The sequence below is a fragment of the Hyperolius riggenbachi genome, chromosome 12 (genome assembly GCF_040937935.1).
Source record: "Hyperolius riggenbachi isolate aHypRig1 chromosome 12, aHypRig1.pri, whole genome shotgun sequence".
NCBI lineage: Eukaryota > Metazoa > Chordata > Amphibia > Anura > Hyperoliidae > Hyperolius > Hyperolius riggenbachi.
Genome location: NC_090657.1, coordinates 111,549,297 through 111,570,698, shown reverse-complemented (window position 1 = coordinate 111,570,698; position 21,402 = coordinate 111,549,297). Strand labels below are relative to the sequence as shown.

Sequence of the window (21,402 nt, the reverse complement as noted above, 5' to 3'; positions counted from 1 at the left end):
ACATGTTTGCCCGCAGTGCGTTTATCTTGTACTGACATGTTTGCCCGCAGTGCGTTTATCTTGTACTGACATGTTTGCCCGCAGTGCGTTTATCTTGTACTGACCTGTTTGCCCGCAGTGCGTTTATCTTGTACTGACATGTTTGCCTGCAGTGCGTTTATCTTGTACTGACATGTTTGCCCGCAGTGCGTTTATCTTGTACTGACATGTTTGCCCGCAGTGCGTTTATTTTGTACTGACATGTTTGCCCGCAGTGCGTTTATTTTGTACTGACATGTTTGCCCGCAGTGCGTTTATTTTGTACTGACATGTTTGCCCGCAGTGCGTTTATTTTGTACTGACATGTTTGCCCGCAGTGCGTTCATTTTGTACTGACATGTTTGCCCCCATTGCGTTTATTTTGTACTGACATGTTTGCCCCCATTGCGTTTATTTTATGCTGACATGTTGCCCGCAATGCGATTATTTTGTGATGAAATGTTGCCCATTGCGTTTATTTTGTGGTGTCTGGGGTAACTGTTGCTGCATTTATTATTTAATGGTCATAGTTGGCTGTGTTTGCTGCTTTGGGGTTATGGCATACTATTAAATAGCATCACACAGTTTCTGCACACCTATGATGTGAATCCACGTTTGACCACATCACGGCGTAAACACTGCTTTCTTATGCCTCGCTGTTGCATCATTCTGTTAGCTCCGCCCATAGAATGTCATGACCACGCCCATTTTTCGCGCGCTGCAGACACCAAATTTTTCGGTGCTATTTTTCGGCGCGCCCCCCCCCCCAAATTCACCCCGTCCCAGGTTGAGCCTACAAAAATCTGGTCACTCTAAGTTAGCCCAGTATAGCTAGTACAGTTAGCCCAGTATAGCTAGTACAGTTAGCCCAGTATAGCTAGTACAGTTTGCCCAGTATAGCAAATACAGTTAGCCCAGTATAGCTAGTACAGTTAGCCCAGTATAGCTAGTACAGTTAGCCCAGTATAGCTAGTACAGTTTGCCCAGTATAGCAAATACAGTTAGCCCAGTATAGCAAATACAGTTAGCCCAGTGTAGCTAGTACAGTTAGCCCAGTATAGCAAGTACAGTTTGCCCAGTATAGCAAATACAGTTAGCCCAGTATAGCAAATACAGTTAGCCCAGTATAGCCAGTATAGTTACCCCAGTGTCGCCTGTACAGTTAGCCCAGTGTATCCAGTAGTTACCCCAGTATAGTGCCCCAGTGTAGGTAGGAGAGGTGCCCCGCGGCCGCCGCTCCTGTTACCTTATGAGCGGGCGGTCGCTTCCTTCCTTATATTCCCCCAGGCGCTCCTCTCCTCGGTTGCAGCATCTCGTAATACAGCAGCGCTTCCCGCGCGGCTGCTGTAAGGGAGAGAAGGAAGCAGGGCAGCGGCTTCCTGTAGCGGCGATCGCCGTTACCATGGGAACCGCTGTCCGCCTCCTTCTCTACTTACAGCAGCCGCACAGGAAGCGCTGCTGTAATAAATGCTGCAAAGAGGAGAGGGGCTATGGGATTGGGGAATATAAGGGAGGAAGCGGGTGCCCGCTCATAAGGTAACAGGAGCGGCGGCCATGGGGGGGAGAGGGAGAAAGGCCAGATCCGCCGCGGCCCCCCAGAAATTTGCCCACGGACCACCAGGGGGCCGCGGACCCCAGGTTGGGGACCTCTGTGCTAGGGGATGACAGATGGTGATTGATGGGTGTCTCAGGGTGTGAGAAGAGGGGGAATAGATGCAAGCAATGTACTGGGGAGGGGATCAGGGGGGGTCTGAGGGTGATCTGAGGGTGTGGGTGGGTAATTGGGTGCCCGCTAGGGGCAGATTGGGGTCTGATCTGATGGGTAGCAGTGACAGGTGGTGACGGGGTGATTGATGGGTGATCAGTGGGTGATTAGAGGGGAGAATAGATGTAAATAATGCACTGGGGAGATGATCGGGGGGGGGGGGGGGGGGGGGGCTGAGGGCAATCTGAGGGTGTGGGCGGGTGTTTGGGTGCCCGCAAGGGGCAGATTAGGGTCTGATCTGATGGGTAGCAGTGACAGGGGGTGATTGATGGGTGATCAGTGGGTGATTAGAGGGGAGAACAGATGTAAATAATGCACTTGGGAGGCGATCGGGGGGGGGGGGGATATGAGGGCGATCTGAGGGTGTGGGCGGGTGTTTGGGTGCCCGCAGGGGGCAGATTAGGGTCTGATCTGATGGGTAGCAGTGACAGGTGGTGACAGGGGGTGACGGGGTGATTGATGGGTGATCAGGGTGTGATTAGAGGGGAGAATAGATGCAAGCAATGCACAGGCGAGGTGATCGGGGGGCAGGGGTGTCTGAGGGCGATCTGAGGGTGTGGGCGGGTGATTGGGTGCCCGCAAGGGGCAGATGAGGGTCTGATCTGATGGTTATGATGGGTAGCAGTGACAGGGGGTGATTGACAGGTGATCAGTGGGTGATTACAGGGGAGGATAGATGTATGCAGTACACGGGGGTGGGGTGATCAGGAGCCCCCAGGGGGCAGTTTAGGACCTAATCTAAAACATAGCATTGATAGTGACAGGGAGTGATTGATGGGTGATTAGGGGGGTGATTAGGTGCAAACAGGAGTCTGAGAGGGTGATTAGGTGCAAACAGGGGTCTGGGGGGTGCTGTGGGCGATCAGGGGGGGCCAGATCAGTGTTTGTGTGTGCTTACCAGGGGGGCTGCCTCCTGCCCTGGTGGGACCACTAGGGCAGGAGGCAGCCTGAATAATACGCTTTGTATACATTGCAAAGCGTATTATACGCTTACTATGTGGCAGATCAGGGGTTAACAACCCGCCGACGCTGCTAATTGGTCGGCGGGTTGACATCGCGGGTGGGTGGAGCCTGATGCTGGCGGATGTGTGCGCATCCATGCGCGCGATCCCGGGCATTTCAGTGTCCAAGGAGCCGATGCCGATGGGCATTAAGCGGTCCTGGGCGTGCCACTTTGCCGACGCCCATAGGTAGGCAAGTGGTTAAACTGGCCACCTTTATTTTGCTTTAGGCTCACTGTAAGTCAGTGGTTCTCAAACTTTTCAGCACATGTACACTTTTGTGTGTCACCCCTAAGCACATGTACCCTCTCCCAAAGAAAGCGCTCCATGTTGAAAAAGTGGTAGTGGCCATGACATAATGTGGGCGGATCCAAATACTAGCAAAATATAATTCTATCTACCTATATTGCGGGCATCTACATTTCTAAACTATACCGGGGGCACCTGCCTATCTAACCTGTACTGGGGACAACTATACTGGTTACTTATACTGGAGGCACCTACCTGGCTAACCTATACTGGGGGCAATTATACTGACTACCTATACTGGGAGGACCTATAGCTGGGTGTAACTACACCTGGCTAACCTATATTGCGGGCACCTATACCTGCCTCCACGGAGGGGGGTGCGCAATTTTTACATCCTCGCACTGGGTGCAATTTAGCCTACAAACTGCCCTGGTCACCTCATCCCCATATCATCTCCTTTTTTCTTTTTTTTTTACTGTGCCTCTTTTCTTCCCTTCTGTTCCTCCATGCCTCTTTTGTCCCTCAGAGTCACCTCTTGTCGCCTGTCCTAGCCAGGCAGGTATAGGTGCCTCCCATAGAGGTATCCAGGTATAGGTTCCAAGTCATAGTTGCCTCAAGTATAGGTAACCGTTAGAGAGGTACAGGTGCCCCCAGTGTAGGTAGCAAACTATAAGTGGTCCAGTATAGATAGCCAGGTACAGGTGGTGCCGCAGTGTAGGTTGCGAGCTACATGTGCTCCATTATAGACAGCCAGGTGTTGCCCCAGTGTAGTCTTACATAGCCCCATTCCCGCATGGACTCCTCTCTCAGCGCTCTAGTCTTCTCGCTGCCTGGCATCCTCCACCCGCTATGGTTAATTTCGGCAGCTCTGACATGAAAGGCCGCCGGGTAACCATGGAGAAAGGAAAGGACATGGCCAGGCAGCTAGAAGACTAGAGCGCTGAGAGGAGTGCATGTGGGAACGGGGCTGTGTAAGTTACTGTGCCCCTTGTTGCAGACATGGCCTGCCACTTCTCTTCTGGGGGCAAGATCTGCAGCCCCCTGGGTGACCACACTGACAGGTGCTGATGTACCCCTAAGGGTCTGCGGACCCCAGGTTGAGATCCAAAGTAATCCAAATGGATACTTACCTCAGAGTGAAGCATCTCGATATTCCAGAGCTTTCCCATCCCCATCACCTCCACTGATCCACTGCTGTAACCCCGAAACTTCATTGACAAGTTCTTCGAGTGCATCTGCACTGCACAGGACGCCTTGGGTCTGCTGAGCCTGGACAAGATTGTGCTACTGTAAAAATGTTGACCTTGTGCAGTTCAACCACACTTGTTTACTGACAGGAGTGAGGCTGCAAACTTTTAGAGGGTCCAGTGCTTGATCTGTGGTCCCGAGAACATGGGATGCCTTTGTTACCGTAACAGGCCTTGAGTGTTGTTGACTACAACAAATTATACATTTAGAAGGACCCAGTGTTACGCGTTGCGCGGAAAAATGGGTGTGGTCACACAACAGAATGTGGGCGTGGTCATGGGTGGGGCAAAATATACATGACCTTAGCAGTGGTGTAAAAGGTCTGGCGGGGAAGTTTAAGCTCTGTCATAATCCCCCCCCCCCCCCCCCCAAATACATGTAATCTCAAAGCATTTCACCAAAAATCCATGCAATTTGGCAGAGGTTCCTACAAAATACAGATAATATGGCAGTCGTTCCCCCAAAATAGACGTAATCTGGCAGCAACAGTTCCCCCAAATACATATAATTTGGCAGCGGTTCCCCCAAATACGCATAATTTGGCAGCGGTTCCCCAAAATATGCGTAACCTGGCAGCAGAGGTTCCCCCAAAATACACATGATCTGGAAGCAGCTGTTCCCCCAACATACACAATCTGGCAGCGGTTCCCCAAAAATACACATAATCTGGCAGCTGTTCCCCAAAATACACTTAACTACTTGCCGACTGCTCCACACAAATTGGCATGAGCAGTGCGGCAGCCCCAGGACCGCTCCACGCTGATTGGTGTGAACGGCTGTCTATGGGGCTAGCAGGAGATCGCGCACACGCTGCACCCTTCAGTCTCCGAGCGGCAATCGCTGCTCGGGAGACTGTTAGACGGCAAAACCGCCATCTAATTACCCCCTACAGCGCTGCGATCAGCAGCAGCACTGTACAGGGGACAGCCGTTTGACACGGCTGTCCCCTCCATAGGCCGGGGAGTGATCGGCTAAAGCCTATGACAGCCGATCCCACTGATTGGCTGGCGGGGGGAGGGAGGGAGGGGGAATAATAAAAAAATAACAAAACTGCACATTTTATGAAAAAAATAATAAATAAATATTTATGTAAAAAAAACAAAAACAACAACTGGAGGGCGATCAGACCCCACCAACAGAGAGTTCTGTTGGTGGGGGGAAAAGGGGGTGGAATCACGTGTGTGCTGAGTTGTCCGGCCCTGCAGCTAGGCCTTAAAGCTGCAGTGGCCATATTTATAAAAAAGGTCCTGGTCACTAGGGGATTTAACACCACGGTCCTCAAGTGGTTAATCTGGCAGCAGTGTTACCCTAGAAAATAGTTAATCTGGCAGCAGTTCCCCCAAAATAGGTGCCCCCAGTATAGGTAACCAGGTCTAAAGGTATCCCCAGTGGAAGTAAACATGTCTATAAGTTTCCCCAGTATAAGTAGCCAGGTCTATAGGTGTCACCCAAATAGATAACCAGGTCTATAGGTGTCCCAAGTTTAGACAGCCAGGTCTATAGGTGTTCCTGGAATAGGTAGCTAGGTCTATGGTGTCCCCAGTATATGTAGCCAGGTCTATACATGTCCCCAGTATATGTAGCCAGGTGTATATGTCCCCAGTATATGCAGCCAGGTTTGTAGGTGTTCCCAGTATATGTAGCCAGGTGTATAGGTGTTTCCAGTCTATGAGCCCTCAAAACTCACCTTTTCACTCTAGCCTACTACCCCTCACAAATGCTCTAAACCTACAGCTGAACTCTGGTCCCCTACTGTTCGTGTCCTTACCTCTCCCTCTAGATTGTAAGCCTTTGGGCAGGGTCCTCCTCCGTTTGTGTCCTATCTGATCATGCACCTCCATTACTGTGAACCCATGCTATGCATCTGAGTGAACCTAACTTGCCTAATCTACATGCTCAATCCAATGACTAAGCATTACCTGGCACTCATACTGTGCTGTGTGATCTGGTTTTCTATTATTCCTGTATTGTCACATTGCTGTATGTCACCTCTAAATATTGTCTGTAACCTAAATTAATGTTCAGCGCTGCGTAATATGTTGGCGCTTTATAAATACAATAAATAATAATAATAATAATAATATGTAGCCAGGTATATAGGTGTTCCCAGTATATGTAGCCAGGTGTATGTCCCCAGTATATGCATCCAGGTTTGTAGGTGCCCCCAGTATATGTAGCCAGGTGTATAGGTGTCCCCAGTATATGTAGCCAGGTTTGTAGGTGCCCCCAGTATATGTAGCCAGGTGTATAGGTGTCCCCAGTATATGTAGCCAGGTGTATAGGTGTCCCCAGTATATGTAGCCAGGTGTATATGTCCCTAGTATATGCAGCCAGGTTTGTAGGTGCCCCCAGTATATGTAGCCAGGTGTATAGGTGTCCCCAGTATATGCAGCCAGGTTTGTAGGTGCCACAAGTATATGTAGCCAGGTGTATAGGTGTCCCCAGTATATGTAGGCAGGTTTGTAGGTGCCCCCAGTATATGTAGCCAGGTGTATAGATGTCCCCAGTATATGCAGCCAGGTTTGTAGGTGCCACAAGTATATGTAGCCAGGTGTATAGGTGTCCCCAGTATATGTAGACAAGTTTGTAGGTGCCCCCAGTATATGTAGCCAGGTGTATAGGTGTCCCCAGTATATGTAGCCAAGTGTATAGGTGTCCTCAGTATATGTAGCTAGGTCTATAGGTGCCCCAGTATATGTAGCCAGGTGTATAGGTGTCCTCAGTATATGTAGCTAGGTCTATAGGTGCCCCAGTATATGTAGCTAGGTCTATACATGTCCCCAGTATATGTAGCCAGGTGTATATGCAGCTAGGTCTATAGGTGTCCCCAGTATATGTAGCCAGGTGTATAGGTGTCCTCAGTATATGTAGCTAGGTCTATACATGGCCCCAGTATATGTAGCCAGGTGTATATGCAGCTAGGTCTATAGGTGTCCCCAGTATATGTAGCCAGGTGTATAGGTGTCCTCAGTATATGTAGCTAGGTCTATAGGTGCCCCAGTATATGTAGCTAGGTCTATACATGGCCCCAGTATATGTAGCCAGGTGTATATGCAGCTAGGTCTATAGGTGTCCCCAGTATATGTAGCCAGGTGTATAGGTGTCCTCAGTATATGTAGCTAGGTCTATAGGTGTCCCCAGTATATGTAGCTAGGTCTATACATGTCCCCAGTATATGTAGCCAGGTGTATATGTCCCTAGTATATGCAGCCAGGTTTGTAGGTGCCCCCAGTATATGTAGCCAGGTGTATAGGTGTCCCCAGTATATGCAACCAGGTTTGTAGGTGCCACAAGTATATGTAGCCAGGTGTATAGGTGTCCCCAGTATATGTAGGCAGGTGTATAGCTGTCCCCAGTATATGTAGCCAGGTGTATAGGTGTCCACAGTATATGTAGCCAGGAGTATATGTCCCCAGTATATGCAGACAAGTTTGTAGGTGCCCCCAGTATATGTAGCCAGGTGTATAGGTGTCCCCAGTATATGTAGCCAAGTGTATAGGTGTCCTCAGTATATGTAGCTAGGTCTATAGGTGCCCCAGTATATGTAGCTAGGTCTATACATGTCCCCAGTATATGTAGCCAGGTCTATACATGTCCCCAGTATATGTAGCCAGATGTATATGCGGCTAGGTCTATAGGTGTCCCCAGTATATGTAGCCAGGTGTATAGGTGTCCTCAGTATATGTAGCTAGGTCTATAGGTGCCCCAGTATATGTAGCTAGGTCTATACATGTCCCCAGTATTTGTAGCCAGGTGTATATGTAGCTAGGTCTATAGGTGTCCCCAGTATATGTAGCCAAGTGTATAGGTGTCCTCAGTATATGTAGCTAGGTCTATAGGTGCCCCAGTATATGTAGCTAGGTCTATACATGTCCCCAGTATTTGTAGCCAGGTGTATATGTAGCTAGGTCTATAGGTGTCCCCAGTATATGTAGCCAGGTGTATAGGTGTCCCCAGTATATGTAGCCAGGTGTATAGGTGTCCCCAGTATATGTAGCCAGGTGTATAGGTGTCCTCGGTATATGTAGCTAGGTCTATAGGTGCCCCAGTATATGTAGCTAGGTCTATACATGTCACCAGTATATGTAGCCAGGTGTATATGCAGCTAGGTCTATAGGTGTCCCCAGTATATGTAGCCAGGTGTATAGGTGTCCTCAGTATATGTAGCTAGGTCTATAGATGCCCCAGTATATGTAGCTAGGTCTATACATGTCCCCAGTATATGTAGCCAGGTGTATATGCGGCTAGGTCTATAGGTGTCCCCAGTATATGTAGCCAGGTGTATAGGTGTCCTCAGTATATGTAGCTAGGTCTATAGGTGCCCCAGTATATGTAGCTAGGTCTATACATGTCCCCAGTATATGTAGCCAGGTGTATATGCAGCTAGGTCTATAGGTGTCCCCAGTATATGTAGCCAGGTGTATAGGTGTCCTCAGTATATGTAGCTAGGGCTATACATGTCCCCAGTATTTGTAGCCAGGTGTATATGTAGCTAGGTCTATAGGTGTCCCCAGTATACGTAGCCAGGTGTATAGGTGTCCTCAGTATATGTAGCTAGGGCTATACATGTCCCCAGTATTTGTAGCCAGGTGTATATGTAGCTAGGTCTATAGGTGTCCCCCAGGAGGGGAGGAGCAAAGTGAAGGGGGCGGTGTGCACAGCGTGGGGAAGGGGGGAGGTCCCCCCTTCCTGGCTCTTCTCTCAGGTATTTTAAGTGTCGGTGCAGCGGCTGACAGCGGGAGAGGATTCACCGCTGTTCTTCCAGCCGGCGGAGGAAGCTCTGCTCTGTGCGCCGCTAGTCAGACTAGCGGCACACAGAGCAGCGCTCCCTTCGGCGGCTGTAACAGCGGTAAGTCTCCGCCCGCTGTCAGCCGCTGCTCTCTCCTCTACTCCAGGGCCTCTTGGTTCATCACGCGGCTTGTCTCTGGCTCTTCTACACTTGGAGCCCCCGAAGGCACAGATCGATACGCCGCGGATGGATATTAGTGTTGTCCGGATCATGAACGATTCGGATCTTTGATCTGAATCTATTTTGTGAGTCGAATCATCCGAATCATCCAAATGAGTGATTCGGATCGCAAAAGGGGCGGGGCCAGGAGCGACACGCCCCCTCTCAGCGGGCAGCGGGGTCCTGGAAGCAGAGCAGAGATGGATCGCTCTGTTGGAGGGGACTCAGGGGAGGCAGCCTTGCAGGGACAGGTAGAGAGGACATGGGTGCCACTGCCAGATATGTGTAGAGCACACATACTGGCTGAAATGTGCTGCTCATTATAGGCTGTCTGTTCCGTAATTGTGTACAGTGAACACATTGGAAGCTTTTGGCTCAGCTCAGCACAGCTCAGTAACTTTGCAGGCACTGTGATTGCAGGGGCAATATGATCCTCCTGCACTCGCTCTAAACAGCTGCACTTATCTTTGGGGAATGCTTTCTTTCACTGCGACGTTTCCATTTAAGGTATACAGATGAACATGTAGGTGAAATATATGTAAAGCCAGGGGCGTAGCAATAGGGGGTGCAGAGGTAGCGACCGCATCGGGGCCCTTGGGCCACAGGGGCCCCAAAGGGCCCTCCCTTAACTACAGAATTAGCTCTCTATTGGTCCTATGCTCATAATAATGACTTCTGTAGATACTTTGAATAGTGGTAATCATTAACAAACTGTTCCCCATCCCCTTCTTGCACCTCTGACACTGTAGTTGCCATTGGCAGATTTTGGTGCGCCGTATAAATTGTTATGTATAGAGTACTTGGGGGGCCCCATTGTAAAACTTGCATCGGGGCCCACAGCTCCTTAGCTACGCCACTGTGTAAAGCATATGATTGCAGCATGTGGGTATTGTGTGCAAACATTTCTGCACTCTCCTCGTCCCTCCTCTGTCCACTCCCTGCCCTCTGTCCATCTTCTCCCCTTCTCTGGGCTCTATTCATAAAACCTTACCGCAAGTTTTCCGCTCAAAACAGCGGATTTTCCCGTCCATTTAGCAAAGTGGGCATTCAAAAAAGCTGTTCCCGCATGAAAATCTACAATCCCCCAGCAGAGCGAGAAATTTCCGCCTTCTCCAGTGTTTTTCTAGATTTATCTAGAAAAAAGTAACAAAATGGCCATTCATAAAGATTAGAGGAAGCGGTATGTGGACGGGAAATACCGCTTCCTCTGATTTTGCGGATTACATACAAGTGAATGGGACAGACCTCCCAGAGAGAGCAGTGCACGGAGGGACTCTGCCGGCTGAAGTGTTTCCGCATGCCTTCCGACAGCTTACCGCCAGCTTTCAGCGGGAGATCTCCGCTCTTGCATCGCAGCTTTCAAGATTTCTTTGAATGACCACCCAGAAGTGTAAAATACCGCTGCGGTATTTTACCTCCAGGAGTTTTCTCGCAACAACTTTTTTATGAATAGAGCCCTCTGAGGGCTCTATTCATAAAACTTCTGAGTCGAAAAAAATCCTGGAGGTAAAATACCGCAGCGGTATTTTACACTTCTGGGTGGTCATTCCAAAAAATCTTGAAAGCTGCGATGCAAGAGCGGAGATCTCCCGCTGAAAGCTGGCGGTAAGCTGTTGGAAGGCATGCGGAAACACTTCATCCGGCAAAGTCCCTCCATGCACTGCTCTCTCTGGGAGGTCTGTCCCATTCACTTTTATGTAATCCGCAAAATCAGAGGAAGCGGTATTTCCCGTCCACATACCGCTTCCTCTAAACTTCATGAATGGCCATTTTGTTACTTTTTTCTAGATAAATCTAGAAAAACACTGGAGAGGGCGGAAATTTCTCGCTCTGCTGGGGGATCATAGATTTTCATGCGGGAACAGCTTTTATGAATGTCCACTTTGCTAAATGGACGGGAAAATCCGCTGTTTTGAGCGGAAAACTTGCGGTAAGGTTTTATGAATAGAGCCCTGTGTGTCCACCCCCCTCCTCTTCTCCTGTCCTGCCAGTCATTTCAACCCCCGAATGCTTCCGTAGTAAAATGATCCGAGATTCGGACCAAAGATCCGGATCTTTTCAATGATCCGATTCGAATCATCCGGATCATTGAAAAGATCCGAACTTCCCATATTGAGTGATTTCGGCCAGAGTTATTCTGCGCATGTGCACAAAGGCTGTGCGCGTGCGCAATTATGATGGTAGAACAACTTGATGGGAATTGTGTATGTAACTCGACAGGACAGCGGCAAACTGATATTTTCGGCTCCAAAAATGACTCACAAGCTCTCATACACACACATGACAGCCGCCCTCCACTCTTTCACTTCCTGGTTCAAGAAGAAAGGGGAGCTGCAGCTTCTATTACGTAAAGAGAGCTCGGATCTGAGCATGTCCGAGGTTTTACACAATCTTCGCCCGGTTTTACATAGACCTTGCCCATTCATGGGAGGAGATCAGATGACATCGACAAACACTGTTGGGTAAGGTCTGCCGCCAGGAAAAGAACACAGTGGGAAGAGAACAATTCACTGGGAATGTTCAGAGACTAGGTGTATTTTAATGTTTATTAATCCGCTTGTGTCGGCGAGTTGGTGAACTATGTTTTCTAAAGCTGGAAAGTTTTGACTTCAGGTGTTTTAAGTTGGCTGTCGGTCCCCTATTGATGTCATTGTCAAAAAGCCAGTTTTTTGTTTTTTAATTTTCCTTACTTTCATCGCATGTGCATTTGCATCAAGGGGAGCTGAATTATCATACTTACTTCTTGCATTCGAGCGGACGTCTATAAAGTATACTGGCATGGAAATGTATGAAACCTTATAGCCATTGCACCAAACAAATCAATCCCTTTCTGATCTAAATGTGATCCAAGAGGGATTAAATCCCGGAGCAGTGCTTTTCAGCGCTGCTAGATTTGGGCGCAGCCGGCGCCTCCATAGACTACAATAGGAATCATCCCTATTGCAGCGCTCAGTGAGTAACGTCGGCTCCGTCATAAGACGGAGCCGAGGTTTCTTAAAAACATAATAATTCGGCCTCCAGCAATCGCTGGAAGCTGAAATATTTCATTCCCCCACTATACATGGCGGCCTGGAGGGGGAATAGTAATTAAATCGGCCCGGACTTGTGCAGAAGCAGGATCAGCTATATACCACTGTATCCTGCGCCCAAGTCTACCGGCGCCGATTTCAAATGTACTCGAACTTTATTCCCATCCTTTAAATTGATACATTACCAATTTTAAAATGTTAATATGAAAGAAAACGAAGCAGGATAGAGAGGACCAGTGTGGTTTGAATTTTAATACAACATATTTTTCTTATGAAATCTTTGTGTGACTAGGGGTGTGCCGAGGGGGAGGGGGCATGATTAGGGGTGTGGCAGGGGAGTGGCTTAAGTGTCCCTCTTCTCATCTCAAAAATTTGGGAGTTATGCTACATAGAGGCACCACAGTACCGAGCATAACCTCAGTTGATGCACCACAGGTCCCAGCATGCCCGCCATTGGGGCATCACAGCTGACTCTGCCTGGGGGACATCCGGAGCATGTGCCACTGACCTTTGGGGCTAGCAATGCCCCTGGGGATGTCATTGATCTATGGCCTCTTCTATATCTCTGAAATTTTGATATATATTTTTTTATGGAAATTGATCAAAATTATAATTTATGCAGCATGTAACGCTATAGTTTTTCGGAAAGTTCAATCAGGGTGATCGAATCAACAGGAAAAATGAAAATATGCATACCTGGGGCTTCCTCCAGCCCCCTACAGGCTGATCACTCCCTCGCTGCCAGGATCCTCAGCTAGGCGGTTCGGTAAGTCCGCCCATTGGCTCCAGTCAGCACAGGCGCAGTCCGGGCGTGCGCATCCCCCATTGTGCTTCCATTGCTGGGAGCGTACTGCACAAAAAATAACTGAATACAGTCTGAGCAGTCTTGTAAAATTACCGTGTCCTTGGGAATTGTAAGTCCAAACAAAACTTAGAAAGTTTTGGGGGTATTAGTCCAAAGATAACATTCCAAATCCTTGATGGTATATGGATTGGCAATGGAAGGACTCTGGACAGCCTCTTTGTCCACATATTTAACCCTCTATTTGCTAGGAGTGGAGTAAGGGCCCTTTCACACTAGAGGGCTTTTTCGGCGTTTTAACGCCACGGCCAAAGTTGGCGTTTTCCAAGGTAAAATGAAAGTCCATAGACTCTCACTTTACCTTTTCACATCTAACGCTGCGTTTTGGAGCGTTGCGTTTCAACGCTCCCAGGCGCTTTTTCTGGGACTACCGCGGCGTTTCTCATTACAATTGATAGTAATGTATTAGCGTTAAAACGCCTTCAAAACGCCCTGAAAACGCCTGCAGCCAAAACGCAGCGTTTTAGCCTTTTACCGCTGCCTGTAGTGTGAAAGAGCCTTAAGGAGAGATGATTCCCCACCTCTAGCAACCTGACCTCAGGCTGTGTCCAGCCCCTTGACTTAAAGCTAATGGGATCTAAACTAAAAAAAGAAACCAGATACTTACCTAAGGAGAGGGAAGGCTCTGGGTCCTAATGAGCCTTACCTCACCTCTCCCGATGCTCTCATTTAGGCGGCAGCTCCTCCATTCAAATCCCCTGGCACGGGGGACTTCGGGAGCCGAGTCCTCCCGAAGACAGGCGGCCTCCATTCTGCGCACGCGTGAGTGCGCGATAGAGGGCGCTCGAGCATGCACAGTATGGAGCGGCCCATCCTCGGGAGCACTCAGGCTCCCAAAGAATTTCTGAAGTTGCCTTCACCGGCGGAAGGAGCAGTATTTGACCAATTTAGTCAAATACTGCTCCCGGGGACAACGCAGCACCACGGGCATTGGGAGAGGAGAGGGAAGGCTCATTAGGACCCAGAGCCTTCCCTCTCCTTTGGTATGTATCTGGCTTTTTATTTTAACCCCCGGTTCCCATTCACTTTAACCTCCCTGGCGTTCTGGACGAGCTAGGCGTCCAGAGACGCCGGAGGTCGCCGCTCGCGGGGCGCTGGGCCGATTTGAATAATTTTAAAAAAAAAAAAGTGCTTGCTACGTGTTGTGCCTGATCACCGCCGAACCGCCGCGATACAGCCTCCCCCGCCCCCTCGGACCCGCCCCCCCCCCCCCCCCCCCCGACCCCGTGCGCTACCTGGCCAGTCAGTGCCAGGCAGCGCTGAGGGGTGGACCGGGACTCCCTATGACGTCGATGACGTCACGGCGGTTGTCACCATGGCAACGGGGGAAGCCCTCCTGGAAATCCCGTTCAGAACGGGCTTTCCGGACGGGTGATTGCGCCGGCGGGGATCGGAGGGGTGGGAGGGAGGAATCATATAGCTAGTGCTAGGCTAGCTACATGATAAATGTAAAAAATGTTTTTGCAAAAAGCGTTCCCGTGGCCGCAGGGCCGCGGGAATCAGACCGCCAGGCAGGTTAAGAAGTGTTTTGGCATTTTATGCCATAACTATGGATGTTTGACAAATTATACAATAACCCACATTTTATGCTGTCATAATATGCTGAAATTGTGGATACCAAACGTGGCTGTTTTACCAGCTTCCCTGTCTAGGGGATTGATATCTCAGGTTGTGGGCCAGCTAGAAGAATCATTAACTTCTTCAAAGGTGTATTGACCTTGGCATTTCATTCACTGTTAGCCACGAACACCTGCGGTCATGCTGTTCCTAAATTTTCCTCAAATTATAATACAATGTGGAATTATACAGTACAGACCAAAGGTTTTGACACACCTTCTCATTCAAGAGTTTTCTTTATTTTCATGACTATGAACATTGTAGATTCACACGGAAGGCATCCAGACTATGAATTAACACATGTGGAAGTATAGTACATAACCAAAAAGTGTGAAACAACTGAAAATATGTCATATTCTAGGTTCCTCAAAGTAGCCACCTTTTGCTTTGATTACTGCTTTGCACACTCTTGACATTCTCTTGATGAGCTTCAAGAGGTAGTCACCTAAAATGGTTTTCACTTCACAGGTGTACCCTGTCAGGTTTAATATGTGGGATTTCTTGCCTTATAAATGGGGTTGGGACCATCAGTTGCGTTGTGGAGAAGTCAGGTGGATACACAGCTGATAGTCCTACTGAATAGACTGTTAGAATTTGTATTTTGGCAAGAAAAAAGCAGCTAAGTTAGGGATGTCAAACCGGTCCTACGAGGGCAGAGATCCTCACACATTTTTGACACAGCTTGAATTAATTGATGAGTCCGAATCAGGAAAAGTGTGGTCCATCAGGTAGAACACATTCATCTCTTTCTCAGTCCATCCTAAACACTGGCATGGATCTGGCCCTCCAGGCCTGGAGTTCGACACGTGAGCTAAGTAAAGAAAAAAGAGTGCCCGTCATTACTTTAACCTCCCTGGCGGTTAATTTTTTTGTTTCATGTAAAGCTACCAGAGTGGTAGCTACATGAAACACCACTAGAGGGCACATGTGTCCCTCTAGTGCGATCGTCGCCTGTTTGGCTTCTCCTGTCGCCATGGCGACGATCGGGATGACGTCAGCCGACGTGCTGACGTCAGGTGCACCCGATCCAGCCCATAGCGCTGCCTGGAACTCATTGGTCAGGGCAGCGCAGGGCTCTGGCGGGGGGCCCTCTTGCGCCGCTGCGTGCGGGCGATCGCCGCAGAGCGGCGGCGATCAAGCTGTGCGCGCGGCTAGCAAAGTGCTGGCTGCGCGCACAGCACTTTGAATGGGGCGAATCGCCCCAGTAGAGCCGGAGAAATCCTCCTGCGCGGCATAGCCCGAACTCAGCTCGGGCTTACCGCCAGGGAGGTTAAGAAATGAGTAGCAGTAGGGTATTGTACCGTGTTAGCCATCAGTAAAAGCAAGACGTTTTAAAGAGACTCTGAAGCGAGAATAAATCTCGCTTCAGAGCTCATAGTTAGCAGGGGCATGTGTGCCCCTGCTAAAATGCCGTTATCCCGCGGCTAAACGGGGGTCCCTTCACCCCCAAACCCACCCCCGGAAAATTTGGTCGTACACTTGGTCGTGAATTTTTTCTTCCTGGAGGCAGGGCTAACGGCTGCAGCCCTGCCTCTAGTCGCATCTATCAGACGCGCATCGCCGCCTCTCCCCCGCCCCTCTCAGTGAAGGAAGACTGAGAGGGGCGGGGGAGAGGCGGAGGTACACGTCTGATAGACGCGCATGAGGCAGGGCTGCGGCGGTTAGCCCTGCCCCAATGCGGAATCGCTCCCCGGCTGCACGGATGGGATTTGGGGGTGAAGGGACCCCCGTTAAGCCGCGGGATAGCGGCGTTTTAGCAGGGGCACACATGCCCCTGCTATCTATGAGGTTTGAAGCGAGATTTATTCTCGCTTCAGTTTCTCTTTAAATCAGGATGATACCATTTATTGGCGAACTAAAAATGAATAAAAATAAGCAAGCTTTCGGCCTTGCAGCCTTCGTACAGGATGTAAGCCCGACGAAGGCTGCAAGGCCGAAAGCTTGCTTATTTTTATTTATTTTTAGTTAGCCAATAAATGGTATTATCCTGATTTAAAACTTATTGTTTTTAAGAAATGAAGGTCAGTCAGCCCGAAAATTGGGAAAACTAAAAGTGTCCCCAAGTGCAGTCTCAAAAACCATTAAACGCTACAAAGAAACACATGCGGACTTTTTTAACTTTCTGTGCTGACATTTTTCAAATAAAGTAAAATTTCCTATACATTTGAGCGCGAAAGTTATTCTGCTACATGTCTTTGATAAAAAAAAACATTCAGTGTATATTTATTTGATTGGGTAAAAGTTATAGCGTTTACAAACTATGGTGCCAAAAGTGACTTTTCTGACTACCTGTCATGTTTCATGAGGTGCAAAAATTCCAGGATAGTATAAATACCCTACAAATAACCCCATTTTGGAAAGAAGATATCCCAAAGTATTCACTGAGAGGCATGGTGAGTTCATAGAAGATTTTATTTTTTGTCACAAGTTAGCGGAAAATGACACTTCGTGACAAAAAAAAAAAAGGTTTCCATTTCTGCTAACTTGTAACAAAAAAAAAAAATGAAATCTGCCATGGACTCAACATGCCCCTCAATGAATACCTTGAAGTGTCTATTTTTCAAAATGGGGTCATTTGTGGGGTGTGTTTACTGTCCTGGCATTTTGGGGGGTGCTGAATTGTAAGCACCCCTGTAAAGCCGTATAGTCATTGCAGTATAGTCATTGCACTGTGGGCCCCTTAGCGCAGTTTGGCTGCAAAAAAGTGTCACACATATGGTATCGCCATACTCTGGAGAAGTAGTACAATGTGTTTTGGGGTGTATTTTTATACATACCCATGCTGGGTGGGAGAAATATCTCTGTAAATGACAATTTTTTTTTATTTTTTTTACACACATTTGTCCATTTACAGAGAGATTTCTCCCACCCAGCATGGGTATGTATAAAAATACACCCCAAAACACATTGTACTACTTCTCCTGAGTACGGCAATACCACATGTGTGGCAATTTTTTGCATTCTAACTGCGCTAAGGGGCCCAGAGTCCAATGAGTACCTTTAGCATTTCACAGGTCATTTTGCGACATTTGGTTTCAAGACTACTCCTCACGGTTTAGGGCCCCTAAAATGCCAGAGCAGTATAGGAACCCCACAAATGACCCCATTTTACAAAGAGGACATCCCAAGGTATTCCGTTAGGAGTATGGTGAGTTCATAGAAGATTTTATTTTTTGTCACAAGTTAGCGGAAAATGACACTTGGTAAAAAAAAACCCAATAAAAATCATTTTCCGCTAACTTGTGACAAAAAGTAAAATCTTCTATGAACTCACCATACTCCTAATGGAGTACCTTGGGGTGTCTTCTTTCTAAAATGGGGTCATTTGTGGGGTTCCTATACTGCTCTGGCATTTTAGGGGCCCTAAACCGTGAGGAGTAGTCTTGAAACCAAATGTTTCAAAATGACCTGTGAAATGCTAAAGGTACTCATTGGACTTTGGGCCCCTTAGCACACTTAGGGTGCAAAAAAGTGCCACACATGTGGTATCGCCGTACTCGGGAGAAGTAGTACAATGTGTTTTGTGGTGTATTTTTACACATACCCATATTGAAATCTCTCTGTAAATGACAATTTTTTGATTTCTTTACACACAATTGTCCATTTACAGAGATATTTCTCCCACCCAATATGGGTATGTGTAAAAATACACCCCAAAACACATTGTACTACTTCTCCTGAGTACGGCTATACCACATGTGTGGCACTTTTTTGCACCCTAACTGCGCTAGGGGGCCCAGAGTCCAATGAGTACCTTTAGCATTAGTATGGTGAGTTCATAGAAGATTTTACTTTTTGTCACAAGTTAGCGGAAAATGTTTTTTTTTTTTTTTTTTTTTTTTTTTTTTTTTTACCAAGTGTCATTTTCCGGTAACTTGTGACAAAAAATAAAATCTTCTATAAACCAGGGCTGTGGAGTCGGTCCAAAAATCCTCCGACTCCTCAGTTTAGGATTCCACCGACCTCCGACTCCTCGACTCCGACTCCTCTAATTTGAATAGTACACAGGAATCTCTTATATATACTAAATAACGTCTATGCTGTAAGAATAAAGCCTGATGTTTAGCCATGTCACTAATAGAGATGGTCAGTGAGATGGAAATAATTCTGCATTGCTGGTTTATGCAAATGTATGCACTCTCTTTGCTCATGAAATCAAATAATTTGATATGTTGTTAAAATTTGGTTTGGTGACTACAAATTAAAGGGTACCTGAGACGGATGAAAAGAAAAGTGTTATACATACCTGGGGCTTCTTCCAACCCCCTTCAGGCTAATCAGTCCCTCGCTGTCCTCCTTCACCACCTGGAACTTCTGCTATGAGTCCCGGTAATTCAGCCAGTCAGTGCAGTCCGGCTACGTGCCGTTTCCACAGCCAGGAGCATTCTGCACCTGCGCAATAGTGCTGCGCAGGTGTAGTACGCTCCCGGCGGCGGAGTGTGTGCATGCGCACTACGCCAGACTGGCTCAAGTACCTGGACTCATAGCAGATGATCCAGGTGGCGGAGGAGGACTGCGAGGGACTGATTAGCCTGAAGGGGGCTGGAGGAAGCCCCAGGTATGTATAAAACTTTAATTTCATCTGTCTCAGGTTTACTTTGTTACACAGTACTATACTCTACATATGCACTCCCCACAGAGCTGCAGGGAATCCACTGAGAATGTTGTGCACATTGAACACAGAGGTGTTGTCTGTCACCTATAAACCTTGTTCAGATTGTGCATGAAGAATGTGCAATAGAGGAAAAATCTCCTCATTCACCTGCAGAGTACCTGCACATCACTCTTACATGTACCCACAGTCACATTGCCTAGGGCCTGATAGATGTTCTTTGCTCCGGTTTGTACCTTTTACAAGTACTCTTACCAAAGACTAGTTTTAGTCTAAAGGGAATAAACATGGCAGTCTCCATATCCTTCTCACTTCAGTTGTCTTGTAAAATTCCTAAGCGTTGGCAGTTAAGAGATGAATTTCACGTTACATACTGTTAATCAACAAAATTGTATTATGCAAATTAGAGGAGTCGGAATCAGCGGAATCCTAAACTGAGGAGTCAGTCGGTGGATTTTTGGACCGACTCCACAGCCCTGCTTTACAGTGGTGCTCACAATTTAGCCCCCCCCCCTTACATGACAGGACAGTTAAAGGGGAACTGAAGAGAGAGGTATATGGAGGCTGTCATGTTTATTTCCTTTTAATCAATACCAGTTGCCTGGCAGCCCTGCTGGTCTATTTATCTGCAGTAGTATCTGATTAAAACCAGAAACAAGCATGCAGCTAGTCTTGTCAGATCAGACTTATAAGTCTGAACCACTGAAACACCTGATCTGCTGCATACTTGTTCAGGGGCTATGGCTAATAGTATTAGAGGCAGAGGATCAGCAGGGCTGCCAGGCAACTGGTATTGTCTAAAAGGAAATAAACATGACAGTCTCCATATACCTCTCTCTTCAGTTCCCCTTTAACAAACCCCACCAAATGACCCCATTTTGGAAATAAGACACCACAAAGTATTCCATGAGGGGCATGGTGAGTTTATAAAAACATTTATTTTTTGTCACAAGTCAGCAGAAAAGGATACTTTGTGAAAAAAAAACAAAAAACAACAATTTATGCTAACTTGTGACAAAAAACAAAATCTTCTATGAACTCACCATGCACCTCACGGAATACTTTGGGGTGTCCTCTTTCCAAAATGGGGTCATTTGTGGGGTCTGTCCTGGCATTTTAGGGTCTCTGCAATCATTACATGTATTGCCAGTATTTCTGCTATACTCCTTATATTGGGCATACAGGTAGTGCATTCTGGGCTGAAAGGAAAAAATGAACGGCAAACATCCCTTCATTCGCATCAATCAATGTGGATGAACAAATATCTGCCAAAAAATGTGAAAAAAAAGAAAGAAAAGAAAGTGGAAGGCGTCCGCCTGGACATAGGAGCTGCCACCCCAAAAATCCAAACCCACCAGCTCGTATGCCCAGGCAAACCTGATTTATTCATCCATATCGATCGATGTGAATGGAGAAGTCATTGATTGAGTTCTTTTGATACAAAGTGCTTGCCAAAGCATATGAACCCCAACACCACTCCTCGACCCATATGCCTCGGCAAACGTATCTTTTTTTACTGTGGAGGAGAAATCTCGTCCTACAGCGCTGCATGCACCGATTTTGTGTAACCTGACAGAAGCGCAATGCCTCTGGGAGGAGGAGGAGGAGTTTTTAAATATGTTCAAACCAAACAATAACATTGGTAACCAAATATTAACTTTTTTGCCTACCTGTTTTTTTTTTTGGGGGGGGGGGGGGGGGGGGTTTACTTGAGATCTGAGGATAAACTTCTCCTCCCCCATGGGTCAATGTGCAAATCGCACAGATATGTGGCGAAGTACATTATGCATTCTGTCCCAAGTGAAAGGAGAGGTTTCTGGCAGGCCAGTGTATTTGGATCTCTCAAAACCTGATGTTTGGGTTCACACTGCATACTGGCCTATCCGGTCGGTCTCTCCCAAAACAGACCTTCAGGGAATACCACAAGAGTAGCATTCGGTAGGCCTGAACGATTTTAGGAAAAGATTGAATTGCACGATTTCTGTCAGAAATTGCGATTTCGATTCACAATTTTCTGCAAAATTGAGCTTAAGCATGTGTCTCTTCGTCTGCG

General features: G+C 47.6%; 1 protein-coding gene across 5 annotated transcripts in view; it reads left to right on the top strand.

The window, feature by feature from the left end:
* The first annotated feature begins 11,404 nt into the window (after positions 1-11,404).
* Positions 11,405-21,402, top strand: part of SLC25A19 (solute carrier family 25 member 19) — a 117,329-nt gene continuing 107,331 nt past the window's right edge. For 4 of the 5 annotated variants that reach the window (XM_068262989.1, XM_068262988.1, XM_068262991.1 and 1 more), the window contains exon 1: positions 11,405-11,691. The gene's annotated coding sequence lies outside the window, so the exon portion shown is untranslated. Of the gene's footprint in view, positions 11,692-11,724; positions 11,761-21,402 lie in introns of those variants that run through there. The other variant, XM_068262990.1, reaches the window with a different exon arrangement.